Genomic DNA, 26,300 nt, shown 5'->3' on the forward strand with positions numbered 1-26,300 from the left:
GAGGTATGCGCTTAATATAAAACCAAAATCCCATTAGACCAAGACCACAGGAAAATGAGGGGCGGAATCCGGTGACACTTGGCTACACGCTGTAAAGAGGCAAGTCTTTGATAGGGGTCAGAGATGATGTCCCATATTGCACCTTTCTTTTTTTTTTCTTTTTTGTTTCATATTTCGGGCCATCAAACTGGAAATGGCCAGAAGTGAAATGTATCATTACAGGATCGGTGTCCATGGAGGAGCAGGGCTGGAAGGGCTAGGTGACTTATCTGCCACATGAAGCCGGTCTTTAGGGTAATAAGGCATGCATGAGAAGCTGTTTCGCCTCCTCTGAACGGGCTATCCATGTCGTATGGTCCCCTTGTAGCTCGTGGTCTCTCTGAAGTGGTCGACTTAGCTTGGCCTTCTTTTATAATTAGTCTCCTGAACCATGTAGGCTGTGCAGCTTGATGGTTGCACATCTATACCTGTTCTATACCTGTTCTTTCACTTTTCTTGTAACAGTTTAATAACTCATAAACCTGTACAATGAAAATAGCTTTTGTGACCGTTGTACATACGAAATCCTCTTTGGATCCTGAGAAGGAGTACCTAGCTGTACCTGTGTTTGTTGAGGTATTTCCAGTTATTTTTATTTAAACAAAAACAAACAAACATACAAACAAAGAAAAAAACAGTCAGATAAAACTGCAAGTAGTGATGAAGGGCCCTCGCAACTGTTGCAACCGCAGAAAGGTGTGTTTCAGTGAGAGGGCTGTCTATCAACCCTGGCTTAAAATTAGATTTTAAAAATTGCTGGTCACATTGGAAATAAATGTTTTGGTAATATTTTCACTTTGGAGGCCCTGGAGAGCCTTTTTCACGGATATAGGTTTTACATATCATTATGTCTGGGTAATCAAAATACACAAACTCTCGGTGTATTTAAATTGAATGATGTTGAATTATGCTCTCAAAATGACTGCTTTGTTTCTTCATTATGACCACACTCTGGGACTTATGCAAATTGTTGATCCCAACAACAACTTTTGATCCCATATATGTCCTGATGATGCTCCCTCAGTTTGGAGTTCATCAGATGAATGAATGAATACATTTTATTTTGGTTGTTTACATTTTTCTTAAAAAAAAAAAAAAAAAAAAAAAAAAAAAAAAAGACAAAACAAAACATTTCCTTCATTGATTACAACCAAAAAAGGATTGGACTGAAGCCACATGCTTATGTAAGTCCATCCTGACCAAATCATAACTCCACTCCATACAGTAACATAACATAATTTATTTACTTAAATCAATATCTTAAACTGAAGTTTGAAAACCTTAGGACAAGTTGTTTTTTTTTTAAGTATAGCTCTTTTGTTCAGAATCTCATAAAGGCTATCTGCAACAAATTTCATTTGTCTATGACACACTAAATTATTCAGCCGTATTTTAACTTTGCAACGGGTGCTAGAGAGACATTTTTAAAGACAAAAGTTTAATCTACATATCATTATGTCCAGGACATCAAAATGCACAAACACTACATTAGGTTCGTCCAGATCTGAGATTTTTTTGCTAAAGTTACAGGGATTTATAAACTTTTAAATTGGCTGCAAAACAAAACAACAAACAACAACAACAAAAAAAAACCCTAGGACAAGTTTGTTAAAGTCTAGGAGCGTGACCCAAACTTTAAAACACCCTGTGTGGTTTTGGGGCGGGGCCATAATACAGTTTTTTGTCTATCTTGGGATGCTCTATGTACCTGCCAAATTTGATCTCATAATGTATTTACCTTTTTTCAGAAGGTGCCAATGATCCATCCATATTAATAATAATATAATCCTGATAACCTTTTATTTTATTGATGAAAACTGTTGGAGGAGATGTTAAAAAAAAATATGATGAGTGATTTTAATTTTGATCCAATATGGCTGACTTCCCGAAGGGTTTAGGGTGGGGCCATAATATAATTTTTTACATGTCCTGACATGATCTATTTTTGATGTTAAGTTTTGTTTGTCTACAATAACATTTTTCTTGGCCAGGCTCCCATTGGGGCAATCTAAATCAATTTCTGAGCCATCTTTTAATATTTATTCTCACGGTCTTCACTCAATATTAGAGCTCACTGAAGTCTAATTTACGATACCACTTAATTGTCTATACATCATTTCCTTCTTGATTTTTGCAATGTTCCTTAAAATTGTACAAATACAATAGGACTCTCCGACAAGTGTGAGGTGGACAAGTCACTGGCTCGTCCTCCTCGCATATTCGTGCTCAGGTCCTAATTAATAAAATGGTGGTTGTGCAATAGACGCTATGTGATAATATATGCACTTTTGTATTTATTAATTTTTTTATTTATCTTTATTTATGCAGGGGGAGCCCGATGACAGCACTAAGACTCTCCATTTTATGGGCACCCTGTTCAAATACAGAAAAATACAAACAAAAATCAAACAATACAAATAAGGGCATACGTCCATTTAAAACATTAAAAAACAGTGCAGGTGTCAGTACAAATGCTTGTCACCAGATTATTAAATTGAATTTGTGAATCCAAAGTAAAGCAAAGTAAGTTTTGCTTGTCCTTGAAATATATTCCATTTTTGAGAAGCAAGACAGCCAAAAGCCCCATCTCAGTTCTGGCACGGCTAGTCCTTAGACTTATACAGTCATGTGATCATATATTGAATGTTCCTGTGTCAATGTTGAAAAAGAAAGTGCGATATTCCAGCAGTAGTCTCTTTGCTTACAATTTCATGGGCCAGACATATGTAACCCTAACCCATTGAAACCACAGTCGCCTCTGGGGTCCTATCAGACAAATTGGTTATTGTCAATGTTGTATGCATGTTTTTTCTCCTGTTTCTAAGACAACTATACTAGCAAAATTCGTACTTTGAAGTTGGTATTTAAACATATCTAATTGGTTCCTAGCTCTCACAAACCCTTTGGCACATTGCTAGTATTCACATTTTGGCCACGAGCACCGCTTTAGAACTGCTTTTTCAGACAGAGAAGTGAAGCAGGATGGATGAGCTCTCCTCCCAAGATTCATATCCTAACTCACATGGCTCCTTCATATAAGTTTGCAATCTGTGAAATGTTTTATATTTAGATGAAGATGGTGTGCAGTGGTTTGATTGAGCATAAAAAGTTTGGAAACCAGATTTACTTATTCATATGTTAAAGGGGTTCTTCAGGTTATACTTACTTCTAGATATCTTCCCTTACAAACAACTGCACTACGCTCCCTATGCAGCCTGTAAAAGTTTGGTAGGTATAGCAACAGGCCTGAAGACTGAACATGCTAATACGCCTGCTTCCCTCGAGACATGAATCTTTAATACAACAATTACGTGTGATAGCAAAATGCAGCTCAAAGTGCTGTAGCAGCGATTAGCCACCGTAGATTAGCCTAAGAGCACCACTCCTACAGTCACATCTTGTCCATGCTCCAGTAGCCAGCAGATTGTTTCCAAGTCGAGACAAAATGGAGAAATAAACGAGTGAGACAGAGGGGGAGGAGGGCCTTGTTAAAAAGAGGAATAATTACTGGAGCATTGCACAGTAATGCATCAAGCGATCATGTCAGTTTTGACTCTGCACTGGGAATGATTAACAAGCTGCGATTGCTGACTGGCGGTGAAATAGCCACTGGGCAAAAGCAATCTGGCTCGCGGTGCTCAAACTCCACTTTGAGGTAATAGTGTCGGATGTTTTCACTTCAAAAATGTCTTCTTAGCTTAGCCTCTTAATGCTAGTGAAAAGGAGGATTTTAATATAACTGAACATATCATCTTTACGAATTTAGATCAATAATAAAAAATAATGCATTTGGTTCATAGTGTTCAAAGACTCTTTACATTGCATTATTCTCTCAATCCAAACCAGGTGATGCCATGAAGTAGACCATAGACCAGGGGTGTCAAACACATTTTCACCAAGGGCCACATCAGCAAAATGGCTGTCCTCAAAGGGCCAGGTGTAAAATAGATGTAACTACTTTTTTAACTTGTTCATTAACTTTTCTGTATTTATTACTCATTCAGGTTTCAAATATTGCATATTAATTTGCAAAGATGTAAAAAATATGGCTGTGTAACGACATATCTCTTGATAAAATGACATGTTAAGACCATCATACCTTTTAATTTACCATGTCGAGGGCCACATAAAATTATGTGGAGGGCCACATTTGGCCCCCGGGCCTTGAGTTTGACATATGTGCCATAGACAGTCTAAAGAAGTGGACTAAGGGAGTGTGACATCACCCACAGCGTTCGGCTCCAGTCAAATGAAGCTCATTGAGGCTAGAACAGTTATAAGGGCAAATTTAGAGCCAAGTGACCATGGAATTGTGACCATGAGTATCATAGCAACCAAAGAGCCAATCTGGAGCAAAGCTGTTGAAGGTACAAACCCCCCTCTCCGCCTGCACCTGTCCGGTTTGGCAGGGGACAGGCGCTTAGCAACGCTGTCAATCAAACCTATTGTTAACGCTAGCTGGAGCTATCTCGGGGAAAGAAGGAAGCTGATTTGTCTCTTATTGATCTTTATATCTTGAGTTATGGACACAAAAGAGATATAAAAATACCAAGACAATATAGAGTGCGTCAATATGAAAATGTTCAGACCAAAATTATGAGTCTGACAGCAGCAGTTACGGAGAGAGGGGAGACAGTTTTGTAATTTATAGTGAATTGGAGCCAGAAGCACTTCCTTTTTGGAACGTGGCGGCTAGCAGGTTAGCTATGCCCATTTATATATACAGTCTATGGGGTAGACCGATGGAAGCAAGGGTGGTTAACAACTGGTCATTAGCTACAGCTTTAGCTTTTTTTATCACCGGGTTTATACTAAATGCAGGCCAGGTCAGACACAGATCCGGGCGAGGTGCAGGTCTCCGAAACAGTCTAGAGAAGTCTAGAGCAGCAAATATGCAATGCAATACGTCATAGTAGGTGTAGTCTGCAAGTAACCCAATCAAAATATGCACCAATCCATCCCCAAATTTAGCACAAATCTGGGTAAAGTTTTTTCGGGTAAGATATATACTTTATTATCCTTGCAGCTGCAGTCTCGAGCTTCCTTTATATGATTGCCCATTCACAGATCTGACCTATCTGAAGTTGGGCCCGGTGGTCTCACATGCTCGTCTTCATAGAGATGTCATTGTTTTAAATTAATCTATCCCCATGAAGACGAGCATGTGGCAGACCCTTTATCAAAAAGGTTACATAGCTCACCTTTATTGAGGCTGAAATGACAAAATATAATATGTAAACGTTTTTGGAACACATTTCATGCAAAAAACCACATCAGCAAAGCTCTGGGGTGAGGATAACATTGATTAAATGAACATTTGACAGTTATGTCTCAATATAGCTCGGTGTTTATCCCAGACCAATGGGGCCAGATGTGCAAACAGTTACTTCCATGTATTTGGCTTTGGCACACACAAAGCCCTAAATATACACCCAGCAAACAGTGACATTTTGTTCTTGGCATAAGCACGGCATTTCAGGCTATATCCAGATGACTGTCTTATCATGAATGACACCGACACCGCAGCCATCATTCTACCCCTTTAGCAATATTAAACTGCATAACTTGTTGATGTTTCATAAACTCTTATATTACATCTCCCACTTCATGACCTTTTCTAAAATGCCTCTATTAACCATCAAGGCAGTTCTGAACTAAATGCCAATAGCCTAATTTATACCAGAGGGTCATTTTTACCCCATTGAGATAACAGCATGGAACACTGTGGTTTCTTAACAAAGACACTGGCGGCACTCGGATCACCTCCATAGTTATCACGTTAAATTTCCCCATGCAAAAAGTTGGAATGGATCATAATTTGGTCAGTTTTATGGGAGCAGCAGTGGTGTTTTTAAAATATATTCATTTTAGGTTAGACAATAGAGACATTTCCCCATTTCCGTGATTGAGATGTTTGGGGTACTGTTGACTTCAACTATATAAATGACAAAGTTCATAATAATGATTTGGACTCATGGACATCATTGATTGACATGAATGATTCTTACATTAATATTTATTGGATCTTCTCCTCCTTTTTCCCATTCGGCTGTATTCTTAGCAGATTCCGATGAGAAAACAAAATGGCAGCGGCTTCCAAATCAACAATATCAATAGGTCGCCAGAGGTCACTGATTGGCAAAATGACTTTACTAAATATATAAATCAATTGGTACGGCTTCAAATGCCATCCAATCACAACTTAAATGAACATCATGGAAGATATAATTCACTTTGTCACTATATCAGATGCAATCATCATCATGTTTTGTTTTACATTTTATGAGAGCGAGGATCTTTAATGGTATTGCCTAGCTACCTTTCTATAAATCTAGCATATTATTAATAGACAACGCCGCTACTGCTTTAATGCATGCATGAGACTGTGATAAACAGTGTGTCGAGAGGCTATAAAATCATATAAGGCATGTTTACATTGGACATCCCCATATCATCCATCTCCACTTGATGCAATGATAATCATAACTCCACCGCAGCCTAAATGACAAGCCATCCAGTCATAGACCATAGCCCATTTATAAGTGCACTTTCCATCGGTGGCTAGCGTTCCCTGGGCAAGTCTTATATAATGTATTTAAGGCACGGAATCCTATCTTACTTCTATAATTAATTCCATAAATCATTATTAATAACCTTTAAAGCCCCCCATATGCACGCCTGTAATCACTATAGTCAATCTTTGGTGTCAGTTTTGATTGCCAATCCATGTCCTTCTCTAATTGACCTTGTCCACGGAGAAAAGTACAGACAATATTGCTTTCCAGCCCCCCTTTCCAAAGATATACCACCCACCACCCCTCTCATTTCGAGCCCAAATGAAGACAGCTCCCAGTTTGTTCAGCACATTCAATTCCATCAACTTTATCCGTAAAGAGCTGACACAGGCATTGCCTCAATTTAAAGTGATTGAATGAGCTAAAATCTCAACCAGCATCCAACGCAAAACAGACCAAAAGTTGTCATTTTAATACAATGGAAATGGTCTTCCTGTGTGAATTATACCTTTAATTTAGAGCTAGGTTCGAGATGGAGGAGTGTTTTGATGGTTGTGCAGCAGCAATAGTCAGCAACATGGTAAGAAGTGTGTTTGGGATATAGATCTGTCTGTCATGTAATGTCGTAAAACGTCACTGCTTATGAATTTTGAATTGAGAAGTGGAGAGTTGTGTTTTTTGGTATATAATAATGCTGCAATGTACAATTCTGGATAAGGGAGCCAAGCAATGTCTGTTTTTCAAAATTAACTTTCTACCACAGAAAACAACTTTATCAAGCTGAATTGGGATTCTCTTGGTAATTTGGCGATATTGCAACCAACCCCATTACTGCGAGTGGAATAAGCCATGGGGTGAAGTGTTGTGTTTCCCAGGGACACATTTTGCACTTTTGGTAAAATTTGATTTGCACTTTTGGTCAAATTTGAAAGGCAATGCTCTGGTTGGAGGACAAATGCTTACCGATTGCACCACTGCGGCTCCAAATCAACACATAATATAATAAAACTGGATGCAATTAGATAAACCTCCAAATGCCTGTAGAACAAATAGAACTTTATGGTTTAAATATAGATTTTGGCCAAAGTTAGTTGCAAGTCTTCTTTATTAAATATAAAAAAAATTCAAAACATAACACATGATAAAATATTGACTTAAAATCCCATGGCCATATGACCGTTTACCCAATCAACAACCAGTTCTATTTGGCAACTTGTGAAGAGCAGATCTCAGTGCAGCAACAAGGGACACACCTTCAGAACGTGTGCCAGGAACCTGGTAAAGAGTACCTAGCTGGAGGATTGACTGTCTGCATCTTTAGCATTGATGGTTAAAATTGAGTTACACCTTTATAACCCATTCAGACATGGGGAGAATATGCAAACTGCACCCTGGGAATTGAACCAGAGACCTTGCTGTGAGGTGAAAACACACTCACAACTATAACACATCTGCACTATCAACCTATGGAGAAACTAGGTACACACGCACTAGCTTTTAAGTTTGTTTTTGACCTTGATTCTGTAGCCTCCAACTCTCCATTATACACACATTACATCAGTATGCTCAAAAGCAGCACTGAGCAGCGCCATGACGCAAGTGAGCGTGCAAGTTCCTCTTATTGATGTCAACACTTTGCATACTTAAATGCATAAGCTTTTTCTTTAAACCGCCTCTGATGTCTTTGTCAGATGCTGTTTTGTTTGCTAACTCTTTCCCCTGGGATTTGCCTCACAGGCGCACAGGTAGCAGGCCCCGGCAGAGCAGTCATTAGCAACCTACAGTAATTCTCAGAGGGACGCCAAATGAAAGATATTCTGCATTTACGCCATTTCTACCTGTTTCTTTGGTGGAATGAAATCTGGGCATGTTGTTACTATTTAAATAAGTGAGTTATTTATGAAGTGCCGGTGATGTGAGTCGGGGAGGCAGCTTGTTTAAATAGTCAGTGGGGAGGCGAGGAATTTGGGGGCACATGACAACAAATCTCAAGAGATTTTTAAATAATAAATAAGGCCACCGCTGAGCCCGGCTTGACTTCGCTCTGATTAGTGAGGCGGCGGTTTGCGCAAAAACGTTTAAGGGTTGACAGGGTGGCATCAACTTCTAAGATAAAATAATTGATTCTGAGATTTCTTTTCAGCATTTAACAGGACAAAGGAGATGAAACAATATGCTTGCTGTGAACTTGATTGGTTTGTTATTAGCTAATAAAATAACATGTATTTATGGTTCATTCAGTGGAAAATTAGCTTTCAGATCTGACAGATGAGCCCGAATCGTGAATTGAAGAGCATGTACAACAATAGTATACAGATCAGACATACATCACTACAACAGGTATACATTAGCATAATTGGAATTTGATAATGGAAGATCTATGTAACCAGCCACCAAATACTGTGCCTCGAATTGGCAATGTGGGTGAGTTGCCCAGAGACACAGAAGGACGCTCTTGGGTGAGATTCTATTACAATTTGCCATTTAAAGAGCTAAAACACACATCTTTATTAGGGAATATCAATTTTTTTGGCAGTTGCAAATTTGACTTGCTGGTGCATGTAAAGACTGAACATTTTACACAAATCAACCAAGACATCATCTATCTCCTATTTATAACTCCATCCTCAGGCTCAAATCAAAACAAATTAAACAATAGTCCTAGCAAGTATGCCAATAGGCGTGAGAGCAACCATTAGGGGCCTGAATGATTATGCTAAGTATAACTCAGGCACAGTTCGCATTTAGTGTAACTCAGTAGACCTAGCTTACAAACAAACTGTAAACAATAGTGTGTGTTTGTTTCAGTGTAGTTAGCTCCTCCCTTCAGACATATAAGGCAGCGTCCGCCAGTAATTTGACCAGAATTGAAGAAGCGCCTTGGATGAGCAGCGGGATGTCTTCACCCCTACAACTTTTTGTCCAGTTGACACATTTGAAATTTTCTTTCACTACAAATCAATCTACTTTAGCAGTGAAATCTCAAATTCTCCATTTAAATCAATGTGATTTTTTTCTTTTTGTAGCACTTAAAGGGAGGGATAAGGTCAATACAGCATATAACTTTCGGTTTTCTTCTAACAAGACAAAAATGCAAAGAAGACTGGCATGTTTACCTGACATGTTTTGGTGTGATAAGAGACACTGTTGTGACGGTTCTCATATCAAGTGTTCAGCTGTTGTTCCCCGGCGCGGTCAGTTTGACAGATCTGGCAGCTCTATCAGACTGACCAAGCCTGTTACGTGGTGTCTGCTGTTTGGAGAAGTGAGTCCCATGCGTGAGCCAAAGTAAAAGCTCCCATGTTTGTATTGATGGTCTGTGCCCTCTGCTTCCAGATCTCAATAGCCTCCTGTATTAATCATTTGTACTTATGCTCCTCTGTTCTTAGTATTTTCGCCCTTTCCCATGACACGATTCTCTTTTACGGTGAGCAGATATAGCAGATTTGATGTTTTCTTCCCCACTTTCCAGAAAACACCACACAGGAACAGGTCAGTCTGCCAGATTTGTCAGACTAAGCATGCCCGGGAAGAACGTCTGATAAGAGAAAATTATACTCAAAATGAAGACAAAATGAATTTTCTAAATATAGTAAACAGCAATAGTCGTCAAGGTGATCATGAGCATATTTAAAAGGCACACAGTATTATTGGATTATTCTTTTGGGGGGCTATTATTTCTCACATTGGACTTGAATTATAGATCGGAACCCCCCTGTTGACAATGCTGAATAAAATTGGCTGAGCATAGAATGGATGTTTCTTAAGCACTCCTCACAGTATATAAAGTGTTCCCGATACTCCTAAATTGGGAGAATATAGGTACTGGGGAATGCGGCTCACATTTAAAAGGTACTTATACTCCCCAATCCTGCTGCTTTCAATCAGTAGAAAATGGGGAACATGGGTACATACATTTTGAAATAAACTACTGTAAAAATATCAAACATAAGTTCTAATGAGCAGAACAGAGCTGGTTTTATGTGTCAACATGTAATGATGAGTCCTATCCTGTTCTTTTATTCAGAAGGAGGCCTCAACAAATGTAACATTAGGAACAGGAGCTGAAAAACGAGCCGGCAATTTGACCTTTTTAATAGGAACATTTTGTCCCAAAGAATGGTAAAAGTGCGACGACTATCTGCACTTGTTATAAATACGTTTGTTAGTACTTCATTTTACAATCTACCTCCAGCCATCACTGTTTCTATAACTCATCTCCCCGTGTAACATTTTTTATACATTATCTTTTCATTTACCATACAGATAACGTGAAACTAATACGCTCTCCTAAACGCGATAGCTTTATCTCTATTCTGCCACATCTGTCTGAAACGTACCATACAGTGCTTACTTCCCCCCTGATCTTTTATTTATCACGCCATGACACTAACACCCATCTATCCTCTTTACGCCCTTGGCAAATCTCCACCAAACCTCCAATGTGACCCAATAACACACATTCCCCTTGCACGGGCACACAGACTCATTCGTGCTTCGTGATTTATTTGACGACTCCCCGTGTATAAGAATGCCATTTAGTAAAGATGGCAGCGGGTAATAAATCCTCATCAAGTCTGGTACATCCTGTTAGCTTCTCCTCTGCTCGTGACAGCTTTTTAATAAGCCCTGTGTGGTCCCGGTATATGTACTTGACATTTACTAGCGTACCCCTCCCATGTCCGTCAGCGAGTATTATGCATATTCTTGCCTACAGCATTACAGCGGGCCGTAAGCGCGTCACTCGTACTTTTCAAGGTCTCAAAAGCGAAAGGAGACGCCGGCCTGTTTGTTTCCATAATTGATTTCTTTTCAGCGCCCTCAAATGAGTTTCTTATTTCTTTTTTTCCCAAGTTATTTATATGGAAATGGCGCTATGTTGTGACTACATTAGCGCAGTTATTCTCACCTCCCTCTAAAGTCACTACCTCCTGGGGAATCCGCCTCCTTTGTTGCCATTTGCTGTTTTGCAGATTCTGTCAGCAAAAATTAATTGGTGTCCGTTTTAGCTCCCCCCGAGCCTTAATTTCTAGAGATATCCCGGCCCAATTAGGTGGTGTAAATAACATTTGCACTATAATTGCTTCAATAAAGATTTATCGCCTAGCCTTCATTGTCCTTATGTGAAGACTTTGCAAGGCTGGTCAGAGGAGACAGGGGCATAGGAAAGTTATGGAAGACATTGGTGGAGGGCAGTTTGGCCTGTGTGGCATTATGCAGTGGTTCTCATTTCTTTCACACCATTTGGTTTCTGAGTGTTGCCAGATCTAAACCAGGTCTATAACAGGACTAGACCAAGACTTTAAAGGTCCTATATTACGCAAAATTGACTTATGTGAGTTTTTACCCATGTTGGACAGTTCTTAGCTCCTCAAAAACACACCTGGAGTTGTGTTCTGTTTCATTCGCACATGTTTGAGTAATTTTGTATTATTGGGCTGCCTACACCTCTCAAAATGCTCTGTTCTACTTTGTGATGTCATCAAGCATTATTTTTGGCTTAACTTTTTTAACTCTCTCTCTCTCTACTCTCTTTAGTCTATTCTAAGATAACCTATTTTTTGTTTTACCTTTTGTACAGTTTAGACCGTCGATTGTAATTGAAATGTCTGCTGGTGCACCGAGGAGTAGAGTAGTTTCAGTGATTCTAAAACTTCAACGTTAGGCAAATCCAGGTCTGAAATGATCAAAATGACTCTAAATGAGGCAGCTTTTTTACTCTCAAACAAATGAATACACTTACCACTTAATGACATCACAAGGAGGAACAGAGTGTTTTCAGTTTGAGAGAAGAACCCAACCTAAATATGCAGGGTTTGTGTGTTAAACATGTGTGAATGAAACAAAACACACAACTCCAGGCATGTTTGTGATGAGGGAACAACATTATAACATAGATCAAAAATAGTCCAATATAGGCCCTTTGAATTGGGGAAAAAATGCATAAATTCAGCTAAAATAGTGATTAAACAGCGTGTTTTCTAAATTACACTGTAGTTTAAGAAACAGAAAAAGTAAAAAAACTGACGGTTTGTTTTTTGTGTTTTTTAAAGTTTCTTTTCCTTGTATTTGCACCTCTGCTAATATTTTGTGTGTAATGGTTTCATAAGCTGCAGAAGTACCAGTAGAGCCAGAATTGAAGTCAAAGAACTACAGGGATAATTTATTCTGTAAAGTGAGACAATATAATTTGTGTCAACATTGCACCACAATATATTGCATTAGCCTACTCATTCATTTGTTTTGTTTTTTTTTGTGAACACCGTAGCCTCAAGCCTGACTGATGTAAACATGACTTCCAATCTGTGGCCTTTCCTCCCACCACTAAATCATACACCACGTTAACGCATACTGGCAAGGTGGATAAAGTGTCTTGCTCACTTTAGATCAGATTATAACGGACAACTCTTTGGTTATCACCACCTGAACGTCTGTCACCCAAAGCAAAGACCTCCACAACAAATTTTATATAAACATTGTCCAGATGACTAACTCAAAAACTTTTTCTCCCAATAGATTATATATTTACATTTACATTACCGCACAGGCAGGGTCCTAACAAAGACCCAATATAGATACTGTTAAGAGTCCACTGTGTGTGTCCATAGGTTGTATAAGGGAGGCCATAAAGACATGCATTAACCTTGATTGTATGGACAGTAATTTGAGCTTGCTGTAATGGATAGTAATGAAGGTGCGCGTAAGCTCCATTGTGCGCAGTGTATATGTAAAACCATTAGCAGGCACTTACCCCAGAGGTACAAGGCTGAAAACAATATCAAGAACTTTTATGAATTGCATTAAAATCTGTTTACGTTAGAGCGCAGTGAAGCCTATAGAAAGTAGTGTATTAATTAGGAAAGCCACACCAGTTATAGACTTGCTAAAGCTGCTCAGACTCATATTTAAGATGCACTTTGACACCTGAGTCCGTCACCTGTTTGTGTCCATGGAGATGATTTGCTTTGCCTGGTATTTTCTACAGTCTGACATTAACCTTATCTATCTCCATGGAAACAAGCAGCTAACACCACCAGGTCGAGTTAGAGGTCAGATCTAAGAATAATGCATCTTTCAAGGTATTTTTCATGAAATAGAAACCTGTAATTAAATAAATACAATACAGTGGAACATTAAAGGCAAAGACTTGGAATTGCAATTGTCATAGTTAGACTCAGCTGCTTTCAGACGTAGTATAGACAATCAAAAAAGTCATAGGATACCAATATTTTTTGCAGTAATATGAAGGCCATATTGCAAATCTGTGAAACATTTTAGTGTCTGAAAATCCTTTTGCAACAATAATTCAAACTTCGGGGCCTTTGTTTCCAAAATTCTATCTCTTTATCTTTAGGCTACACTGTACTCCGAGGAAGGTTTAAACTTCCATTATCATAAATCACCCACAGTTTTTATTAATGTTGTTTGTGGGGTATTTTGATTAGTGAAGTCTTGCTGCAACAGGAAACAAGACCCTGCACTTTAGGGACTTCGGACATGTCAGTTTACCACACTAAAACCTATTGCCTATTCATCGGCCCTCCACGGATCCAGACTCGATGTTGCCAGGTGGATGCCGTCCCCCTCTCTGTATATAGATTCCTCTCTTCTCTATGTTGTATTAATAGCTCCTCTTGAGAGGCGCTAAGGTCTTCCATGTCAGGCTTTATCTCAGGAGGAGGACACCAGCGAAACTAAATGAGGGCTGAACTCGCGAACAGGCCCCTCTCCTCTCTCTCCGGGGGATGCGCCGCGCACATTATGGGGAAACATCAGTAATGTGCAAAACAAATGGCGAGATGTGAAAACCCCAATAGGCTTTCCACACATACACAACAGTGAAAGTATGCTCCAGTCGCTATCATAAATCTCCACCGCCCCTTGTACACAAATCAGGGACTAGTTTTATTTTCCGCACAGAAACAGCTGTCAAAATGGCGGCTTTTCATTTTCAAATGTGGGCGTTTGGTGTCTCATCGCTTAAAGGGGTTTTCTAACTTAGATAAAAAAGTTTAGGCAATTATCTAGCGATGCTGTCCGGAGAGCATTCAAAGCAACTTCCGTGACAGACTGCTTGTAACTACATGATGTGGATAAAGACTAATACACTGTGCTAGCAAGCAACGGGATTACACTAATAAAGATGTATTACGGCAGAGAACAAAACAGGCTTTGGCAAGGTATCCCGCCGCCGGGGATTGTGGGTAGGAATGGAGGGAAAGTGGGCGGTGCGCAGAGAGAATCGCAATGTCCCAGATGAAATGTAGGCACGCTCCAAGCTGATAGGGCAGATTATAGTTTGGACTACAGTTAGGAAAGGAAAGGCAAGGAAAGGCAATCAGAGCTGAAGGCAGTCCAGCTGAAAAGGATCATGGGAAGGTACTTTAAAAAGTCCAGGGAGTGGGATAGCGTGTGCCTTAATAATTCAAACAGTTTTACGGAGATGAAGTGGAAATAGTAAAGTTAGTGTTACTTCAGAGTAATTGTGGAATGTGTTGCTCCTGCTATTACTAAGATATGATTGGACAGGGGCGACAGTGGCTCAGCGGTTAAAGTCATCTCCCAAGCAGAAGCTCGAAGGTTCTGTCGTGTCCTGTAGGCCTGACACTTAACTGCTCCCTTATGAATGTAGTGTGTGTGTGCTGATGGCACAGATTGGCAGCCTTGCTTCTGTCCAGGTAGTTTACCACCACCGAGTGTGTAGTGAATGAATAATGACTACAGTGCAGCACTTTAAGAGGTTTCAACAAGCTTGTAAAGCTCAAGTGTTAGGCATTATTATTATTGAGGAATATGATTTGCTGTGAATAAGTTAAGGCTATACATTCATTGAGCACTATTCAATTATTTCTCATCATATTTCATTGGAGTTAGAAAGGCTGATTAGTCTATATTAAGCAGAACAGGATGGTTTTATTTATCTTTTATTTAGTCAGAAATGTCCCATACAGATACATTATCTCTTCTTCCTGGATCTTTTTGCAGTGCACAGTGAATATATCACACATTATCAGTTCTTTCTGCCAATTTATTCTTGTTGCAAGTGTTGAAAAATGTAAAGTACAGACAGTTATGGTTAAAGTCACTCTGGTCACAGTCATTAGACACACATTTCATGGAATATAAAACACAAGAATCCAGTGCAATTCAAAATAATTTTAACATTGCACTATGCAACATTTCTGGTGAACGGTCTGTCACCTGCTCGTCTCCATGGAGCAGGTGATCTGTCACCATGGACACAAGCAAGTGGCATCACAAGGCCATAATACAGGTCACATCTATGGAGAGGATGCATGTGTTTTTGGTGGAATATAAACATCATTTTAATGCCATACTGTGTAACATTCCAAAAAAAGCAAAAAACATCCACATATAGGAAAGCAGGTAGCAGACCCCACACCAGAAAAGTTACAAAGTGCACCTTTAAATTCCAGTTATGTAATTTTAACATCTTAAATTATGTGGCTGAACTGTGAGTTTAAAGTTTCAAAACAATGAAAGTAGTCTACCGTGAGCGTAATTTTAATAATTACACATTTCTTCCAAAATTCTGAAAGTCTTAATTAAGCGTCTTTGAATTCCCCAAATCAGAAGCAGGGAAAGTGCCAAACGCTATTTATCAAAGCAGTTAAAGGTAGCAGAGCAATTTGCAGATTGGCTATGAATTACTATTCTTCTCCTTCCCCCCTAGCTGTGGCTGGTGCCGAGTGGTCAGAGTGGCTTGCCTGGCCTCATTTGCTGGTTAATTGCGTTTTATAGTTGAGCTAAAGACCTGTCATGTGTTCCTGTGCTTTCATTTATCTTACAAATAACCCAGAGTGTGTGGGTTAAAGTACCTGGGCACGCCAAATAATCTCTTTAGCTGAGTTTCACCTAGCAACATTTATTACTAATATCCTCGACTTCATAAGCTGTAACATGGGTTTAATGAGTCGCTATGTATATTTATCTCATTTATCATCGTGACTTTGGGCCTTAGGCGGTGTGTGCTGTGTGCAGAGGTTGGTTAGTTGTGACAGAGACATGCACAGATCCTTTAACGTGCATTTTCAAATTAATTTAAGTATTGCTGAATATTAAATGGAAGCCAGGGCATCTGAAGAATGGCTGAAGCAACAAGCGCTATGTCAATGGGGGAATGGTATAACTCATGGGATCAGTTTTGGTCATAGTAACAAAATAACAAATATCAGTATGTTGTGTGTAGTAATTGTAGGTTATGGTGTTTAATCCACGTTAACATGTTGCATTCTTACCTGCGATTGGAGTAAAATTGGGTGAGATGGTCAAAAAAGTCCAAATGTTTCTCATGTTGAGTCTTTCAGTCATAATTTTATGACAGCAAACAAGATATAGACTTCTTGATTAAAAGCTCCAAACTGAACATTGACAGTTACAATAAAAAACAGTGATTTCACAGGCCTAACCTTTTAATCCATTGGCAGACATTTTAGTCATATTTTGTGTCCAGAGTAGTTGTAAAAACTACAAAATCAACACTAAAATTGATGTGGGTGTATGTGAATTATTTGGTTGAAGTAATGGTGGCACAGTAAGTTCAGTGTTTGACCAATGTTAGGAAGGGCATCTGATATAAAAATGTGCTATGCTACTGGTACACTGAAGCAACTCCAAGTAAATTTGAGAAGCAGCCTAAATAATAAATAAATACATTTGTTTATGACATAGGGGAGAGCACACAAAACAATGCATTTAGAGTGAGAGAAAATACACAAATGGACTACTTTTAATATTTTTCCATGGATGACACTGCTACGACCTGGGGGAATTCAAAATAAAAAAAATAAAACTGAAAAATTAACGAGACTTAATTTTGATATTTAAATATATGTACACTCTGCGTCTACTCCTGCTTTGGTGGCTTTGAATAGTCAATGAAGCATAACCATGGGAATCTACGGAAATTTTGTCCCACTTTAGAGCTGCAAATTCATTAATAATCAACACACCTCCAAATGCATAAAATCAAAATATGTCTGTTTAAATGTCCCGAGATGTTGTGCCCGCATCCGTTTTAGTTTTCAAGGTAGAGCATGCTCCCACAGCGATTGGTGTCCCCGTTCCTTGTAATTATGCAAATGACACATTAATGTGGTGTAATTGTGGATTCATAAAACAGCGGGGATAAAGCGTATAAAGATGCTACGTTCTAATAGGAGTAGTGGGAAGCTTCATCATTGAGGGGCTGAATACGCTAATTGTTTACCCACCCCTGCTAGTCTAAGAGGCACATATTCATTTTAGAGCCGTGAAGCCGACTTATGGCTGTTTATGTACCTGAAAAGACCTGGGTAATTATTAAGGCTAGCTAACTTTACGTGTGTAGAAAGGTGGGGTACCGCAGTTACAGTTCATTGCGACGGGTTGATGTGATAATTGGTGGTTTGCGTTTCAACTTTCCATGACCGTTGGCTCTCAGGGTTACTGGTGTACATGTGTTGCGCTGTGTAAGAGTTTGTTATTTTTCAAGCAACTGTGGAAATAATCTGTGTAACTGACCTGCAGCAAATTAGAAGGAAGTTCACTAACAAGAACCCCAACCTCAGAATACACTACAAAGAATTGGCTTTATTATGTCAGGGGATTATGATCATGGCAGACTCGAAGTGAAATCTGAAAGCCATTTGGGGGCTTTTGAGGAGGCCTGAAAGATACAATAAAAAGTAGAAAAGAGTGAAAGATGGGAGGGTATGTAGACAAGAACGTGGAGAGGAATGGAGTGCTATAAAAAAGTATATGGACGCAAAAAAAAAGTGTGAAAAAGTGATTATTTTTCCTGACTGTTTCGACTGCTTACTAGCGGTCTTCTTCAGAGTGGTCACGTGATGTTGCTGTAACGCTGTTTTAAGCAGGTTTTGGAGCTGCCTTTGTACTACAGCGCCGCATTATGGACTGGGACGGAGCAAACATAGAAACAGGACAACAAACATCATCGCTGGATTAAGAAGGCAACCAAAATACGGAAACGTGCCTGCAGGACTTTAAACCAGGATGAGGGGGCTTTTTTACTCTCACACACCTGGGATAGTGCCCTGAAGAAGTCGGACTGCAGATGGCGCTGTCCTGTCTCCACCGTGAGGAAGACCTAAAACCTGTTTAAATCAGCGAACCGGACGTGGCATAGTAACATGACATGACCACTCTGACGAAGACCGCTTAGTGAGCAGGTATGAAAACAAACTGAAACTTGATCTGAAAAAGAATCTATTATAATCTATTAACGTAAGACCAGATGAACCTCATTGGACTATAAAGCATCCTTCTCTCAAACTTAGGACAACTATTCTCCCTTAATGTCACAAAATTTGTCATATTATGCAATGTTTACTTTGGGGGTTTGCTTTTACATTTTATATTTGTATTATTTTTTTTAAAGTAGTGTCTATACTTTTCCCCAAAAAGCCCATGAATCAATGTGTGACTAAACACCCACAATCACAGCCACATTTCAAAGAGATGTGACACCTAGCACTTGAAATTGCAGTGGCCACTGGAGTCAGCACATTTATCTAGTTTGCACTAAAATTGCCAAAATGACTAGGAACAGGACACCGTATACATAGTTTATGAGCAAAACATTGATTAAGTGTTTACTTTACTTTCACTAATCAATCAGAAATAACAACACTAGCTCCTGTTACCCTTACCTCTTGTAACCTGTATCACTGTCAACCAATCACAGTCCGTCACCTTCCTTCTCAACCAATCGCCATTTAAGTTATTTATATACATCCTTTTTCCTTCATCACCCTACTTTCTTGCGCTTTGTGTCGCAACAATTTCCCATCCCCTCTCTGCCGCAGCAAGAACAAATGGCCACCCCAGCCTCTCCATCTTCTCTTTGTCACAATCTCCACTCCCATCATTGCATTGCTGATTCACTGCCACAGCCACAGAGCCAAAGTTTATTAGAATAATCTATTCATTGCGCTCCTCTCACTTTGCCTGTCTCCGCATATTTTCTCCTGGTTAAAGTGCTAACCATCCATTGAGAACCATTGTTGACTTTCACCGTTTTTAACACCGTATCCTTTGCTTCCTTGTTCTTATTCATGTCATGTTCAGGGATACGATACCTCACTGTTTCCCTATCCACCCTGCAGCATCAGCTCTACAGAATTCAGCCAAACAGGAGCAGGTCGACACCATCTCCTCCAGCGAAACAGCCATAAAGACGCTGGTTAGTATTCAAACGCAGGCATTCGCGGACAATGAATCTGCCGCCCGGAACACTAATGGCCGCCGCTCCTCACCGAAAAACAAGTTACTTTCCAGGTGCCGATTGGCGCTTGAGTTACAGAGTGGCAGTGAGGTCGCGCTTTCGCATTCATGACACATACGAACGCCCGGGAATCAACAGCACATGTCAGGCCCCTAATTAGTCCTAACACTAAATCGATGCAGCTTGAGTAACAATACAGGGGGCGACGTGGAGGTGGGGGCAGGTTACCGAAACAAAGAGAAGTTGCTTAAAGTGCATTTGGCAGGTTTATGTGTTTTTCTAATTGTGACTTTGTTTGGTTGTATATTACTCGTAGTAAATATTTATCATAGTTTTAAATCAGTTAATTGGCACTTGTGGGAAAAAGTTAAGAGAAAAAGTCCAAGGAGTTCTAAAATACCCCTACATTACATTTTTCAGTTTCAGTTTCAGTGCAACAAAATAAAAGTGTTGCAATTTATTTTATTAGTCTTTTCAAAAACTATTATGCAACTTAGACTTAACAAAGTTTTGTCCCTTGTTAACATTATAGTTGTTAAGTAACAGTTATGTAATTACCTTTATGCATGTCATATCTCCCATTTCCAACCAGGAAGTACAATTATAAACCTGTAAACTAGTAAAAAAAAAACCTCCACAAATATAGATATTGCATTATTTTTAAGACAGATATATACATTTTAGGATTGTTAGAAAGGTCTTAAATATAATTATGCTAACTACGTTTTAGTGACATAAGTGGTCTTACCTGTCTTGTGCACTGCAAAGTTGGGCTATTATGCAAAATTGACTACTTTTTGGAGCTTTCTACTATGTTATAATGTTCACTCGTCAAAAGGGGGAAAAAAATGCTCAATATTACGCCATGACATCATTCATGCGTGTTTGAGTAATCTAGTGATCTCTCTTAGGCCCTGTTGGAACCTTCGTGACTGTTAGCAGTACGAGCCTATCCAAAGCTCAGTCCACAAGCCCACGTCAGTCATGCTCCCTCACGGCAATTTTCCATGAATATACAAAAGCATGATACAGAAGAATGTACTACAACTTCACAAACCTGCTTGCTGATTGACATGTCATTGAGGTCTGAAAGGGGAGTGACTTGGCGTGTAGAGCTGAGGGTGGCCAGACTCAGAGCATCAAAAACTGAAGTGAAACGTGTTAATACAATAACGTTTTTGGTGAATATAGTATTTTCAAAACAATAAATGGTAACATGGTGATCTATATATGTTATGTGTTAGCAGTGAATACCCCATAGAAGTAAAATACCGTCTCTTTAGGGAGGAAAAACTAATTGTATGAATTATTGAGAAGGCTGATCCAAAAGTTTAGTTTATATATTTTATTTTTTTGTGGGATTGAGAGTCCACGCACTCGGCGGACCTAAACATTTTTCTCAAACTTGATTTAGCGCATGTGAAGCGTGGTGAATGGATGAAAATTTCTCCCCGGAGTGCAGAAGTTGCCTTGATGTCATGGCGTAATATTGAGCAGTGGAAAGACTGATTTATGATAAGGGTGCTCTCAGATTGCTCTGATAAATCATTAGGGCCGTTTTCTCTTTGCTTGGCTGACTATTTGAATGCATGGGGAAAGCCTTTTTTGAAATGTATTCAGATTTCAAGGTTACAAGATTAGGGTCTGCAGTGCCTACATTTTGAAACAAGTATTTTATTCCATTGTGAAAGTTTTTGATTCCTACATAAGGAGTTCACATTATGTCAACTTGCTTGCATCACATTTAAAAAGGTCTTATGCAATTTTTTAAGCATTTTTCCATGATATAAATTGTTCCCTCATCAAAACCATGTCATCCATGCATGTTTCAGTAATTTAGCAATCTCTCACGAGCACTTTTTGAAAGCCCCTTACTCTGCCCAATGTTCAGCCCATAAGTCTATGTCATCCATGCCCCCACACAACAATTCTCCATAAATATACAAAAACATGTACAAAATTGTTCACAACAAACTTGACAAACAATGTGCAATAGTTTTCTTTGTGCGATGCATGCTGATTGTGTTGCGATAGAGCTCTGAAAGGGGAGTGACTTAGCACAGAGAGCAAAGGAAGGGAGGACTCAGAGGATCAAAAACAAAAGTGAAACTTATAAAACATGCTGATATGATAGATTGATAAATATGTTGTGTTAGGACTTAATACCCCATAGAAATAAAATACCCCCTCTTTAAGGTGCTGGACTGGGCATTTCAAAACTCTATGGTAGAATCACTTGGTTAAAGACACTGTAGCAGATTTTTACTGTCTCCAAAATGTCGAAATGGCAACTAGCCTTTTTTAAATGCATTATGAGCATCCTAATTATTAAGAAGAACAACAATTGGCATTCAGTGGTTGTCTACATCACTTAATATGGAATCAGATGATATATAAGATGTATAAGTATAAGTATTAGTTTTGCTCTGCTACATAGAAAAATAGGGTACCGCCACGTTATTGTATAAAGTTGCTTTTTTCAAGTGCAGGACAGTTAAGGGTTATGACGTCCACAGCAACACAATAATGTTTGATTGTGCCAGAGTTACAGTATAACGCACAGCAGGTCATGATGTGCTGCTACTACTAAAACACAATTCAGAATATATTTATAGTCACGCCGCCGTGCACATGCATTTCTACTGAAGTGGGTGACCACAGTACAGTACAATACCAGTTTGTTGGATTAGCCTAGTGTGTTTGTTGAGTGCCTCTGGTGTAATTATGAGTCACCTGATGTAATCTTCTGGGATGTCATTAGTACACAAAGAATTGTAAGTGCTTATATTGTGGTCATTGATCACGTGGACCTGCTGGAGCCCCAAGTTCTGCACAGTGGGAAGTTTGGAAACACATTTCTAAGGCATTGCTATTTAATCTTCTTGGTGGTGTGAATTTTGTCTCTCCTCTAGGCTAAAGGAGATCTTAATGAAACAACAGTAACCAGTGGTGTGCAAAAGTGTACCACGGTCATAGTTTAAGCAAACAAAAATGTGTATAAAATGAATAAAAATATAAAAATATCTGTCATTTCTGTTGAGCGAAACTCAGCACAGTTCATCATCAAAATCATTACATTTGACACTTTAGTAGATTAAAATCACTTCAAAATACTTTTACTTTATACTCTTTTTAAATGATTAGCTCAGTACATTTACTTAAATAGATTTTTTTCATGTGATAGTGATACTTTTATTCAGGGGCGGCACCAGGAGGCTTGAGGGGGCGCTAGCCTCCTCTAGAATGGCCAATGCACCCTTATAGCTCCCCTAAAGATATTTGCCCCACTTTCATATCACATCCAATTTTGAATGAAAATTTTCTAATGGCCACTATAGAGGCTTCAAAATGAGACTTTATTTAAAAAAATCCATATTAGGTCTTATAAATCAATACAGGAGTCTTTTTAAATGTATTTATTTAATGCAAGACATACAAACATAGTGACGATACATACAGTACAGGAGCTTTTTAAGCAAGCACCCACATTGAAGACCTCAGCACCCCCTTAGCTCCTCCAACCCTGTGTGTGTGTTTATTCTTCAACCACCGATAGTAGCTACGTATTCAGGAGTGTGTCGAACCCTCCCGTAGACAAGTCCCAACATTTTAACATTGCTTTTTCCAGCTGTATGCAGACTGTGCAGTGGACTCCTCAAACCACTAGGGGCACAAGGCCGAATGTTCTGCCTCATCTGAAGAGAAATGTTTCCTTTATTGTAAATGTTATACTAGACAATTACTGTAACACTCATAGTTATTTACCATTCATTTGTAAGAATGACTTACATTTCAGTTAGCCTGAGCAGCACTAGCATATTACCATTTCAAACATATTTTCAGGGGGTACAGTTACTACACTAAGCAGTAAATGGGCTTGGGTAAATGAATTGGATTAAAACTACTTAAGTATGTAATATCCAAATAGCATTAGGCCTCTGCACACAGGAAGCAATCACTAGTTGCCGTCACAGCTCGTCACTTAAAATCATCAACATGTCAGCCAGCAGGGATTTATTTTCAGAGACGTTCACAAATGAGCAATTATCCATGATTACATATTTTTAATGTCCAAACACTCAACCATTACAGGGAATTGGCTGTGTGTATGATTGCCCCACACTAAGTACAAGCTTATATTTGTTTCTTCAACAGGGCCAAATTTGAGATTAGTTTGTGATAATGAGCACAATAAGTGTGGAACTTTTAAAGAACTGTTTAAAAATTTACTTGAACATTTACTGGAAGGCAAAAACAATTTGTTTCATATACTCTAAAGAAAACTAATATTACAACAAAACACATTTGATTTTTATATGGCCTAGAGGTTGTGATGTTGTGTTTTTCTATTTATATTTATGTATTTGTGAGTTATTGATTGAATTTAGTTAGTATGTCGAAATCTGCATCCTACCACTGGCTTTCTGTTAGCTTCAAACAGCTCCTCCTGTTTACCAACTTAAAGACGCTGTACCAGATTTTTTTTTACTTCTTAAAATGTTTTTGTTTAATGTCTCACTTAACTTATGAATTATCTGAGCATCTTAATTATTCAATGCAAGTTTAATAGTTTTTAAGTGCGTTTCACACAGAGCAGAGTTTTGCCATCACACTAAATCTAACAACTAGCATGCTAATGCTCATTTCCTGATTTTCGGACAATAAAATGCATTATAATTAGACGCAGACATCACACAGCAGACTTATTTTGATCTAAAGAGCTGCTTTTACAATATATATTTTACTGGAGCAATTCTCAGCAGGCTCAAATAAAACTAAAAACATTAGCTGCAATTTGAGAGCTGCCAGGGTCAGGTGAATGGCCTTTAATTACACCCAGGAGAAGGAGGGCATAACCTGTACCTGTTTTTTCATGTATTTGAGCAAAATTTGTCTTGACCCAGTGCAAATATATTGTGTATGCAACTCTTGGGGTCAAAATAAATCTGCTGTGGACTGTCTGCATCAAATTATAAAGCGTTTTCAGGCAGTGCACGCTTAACATGCTAGTTGTTGTTAGCATTACCATGATGGCAAACTCCTTTTGTGCTTATAAACTCAGAGAATACTTAGGATGCTTGGGATGCATGAGGTAAGTGAGGAATAACTTTGCCCCCTTGCAGGCCATTTAAAATGAACTAGTTGTGTTTTTCCACATTTTAAGACAATAAAAATCAGTTACAGCACCATTAAAAAAAACAAAAATAAGTCAGATTATCACAAGGTCTTTTAAAACTAGGGCTTTTGCTCAGTAATAGCCCACTACTAAACCAAAATAATATACAGTTGTAATAGACTCATAAAAAGATAGTAAAGAGAAATTGGACAGGTGGTAAAAACCCATTCCAAATTCAGATCAAACTTTTGACAAGCCTTGCAGAGAATTTTAATGTTCCTCAATGTTCCCCAAATTGCACTCATCACATCCTCCACAAATATAATTAATAATGGTAGTGGGCTCATAAGAGGCAGTGAAAAAGTTAATCAGCAATAGAATGTCTGAAGAGCCTTGGATAGTACCTAGTCGGGGGCCATAACTGTAATTTGTTTTCATATTTCATTCTCATCTTTGTGCTATTTGTTGACCGAGTCTTTTAGTCATTTTGATGCATTAAAGTCATAATGGCAGAAGTACCTATTATAATAATGTACATGCAATGAAGTGCTATTGGCTGCAACGTCTTCAGTAAAAGCAGCTGTCAAACATCCATTAGGTCCTGTTTGTTCATTTTCTGTTTGCCTTTCAAGGTTGAGGTTCAAATATACTCATCTAAAACAGTATTTTTTTTTTTTTTACATTAATCATTTTTAGATGACAGATTTAGCCTGATTTACCCTGTCACGTTTTGATGGGATTTGTGTTGCTAAAAACGTATTGCTTTTATTTTATTGTCAGTGCACCTCTCCTCAGAAATGACCTGTTATTTTGTCTGGTGTGTCACATGCTTGTCTCCATGGAGCTAGATAGAATCAATGTCATACTGTGGAACATTTCAGGCAAAGCAAGGCAAGTTTATTTGTATAGCACAATTCTTACACAAAGTAATCCAAAGTGCTTTACAGTATAAGAAAGACATCAAAATCACAATACAACAAATCAAAACATAAATAATGACAAACAATCATCATAAAATTTACATTAAAAGAGAAGAGTGCAGAATAAAAACCTTTCAGTTGTATGCACAGCTAAACAGAACTGTTTTGAGCCTGGATTAAAACATTGTCAAAGTAAAATCCTGTCTCAAATCTTCAGGAAGACTGTTCCAGGTTTTAGCCACATAAAAGTGAAGCGCTGACTCTCCATGTTTAGTCCTGACTCTGGGCACCAGCAGGAGGTCGGTCCCTGAAGTCCTCAGAGTTCGAGATGGTTCATATTGCACTAATATGTCGGAGACGATTGGCAAGCCAAGAGCCTCTCCATGGAGACAAGCAGGTGACAGACACAGCTGATGTTTTCATTTTTAAACGATGATTTCTGTATATTTCTGTAGAGTGTATCT

This window comes from Periophthalmus magnuspinnatus, chromosome 3, assembly GCF_009829125.3.
Source record: "Periophthalmus magnuspinnatus isolate fPerMag1 chromosome 3, fPerMag1.2.pri, whole genome shotgun sequence".
NCBI classification, from domain to species: Eukaryota; Metazoa; Chordata; class Actinopteri; order Gobiiformes; family Gobiidae; genus Periophthalmus; species Periophthalmus magnuspinnatus.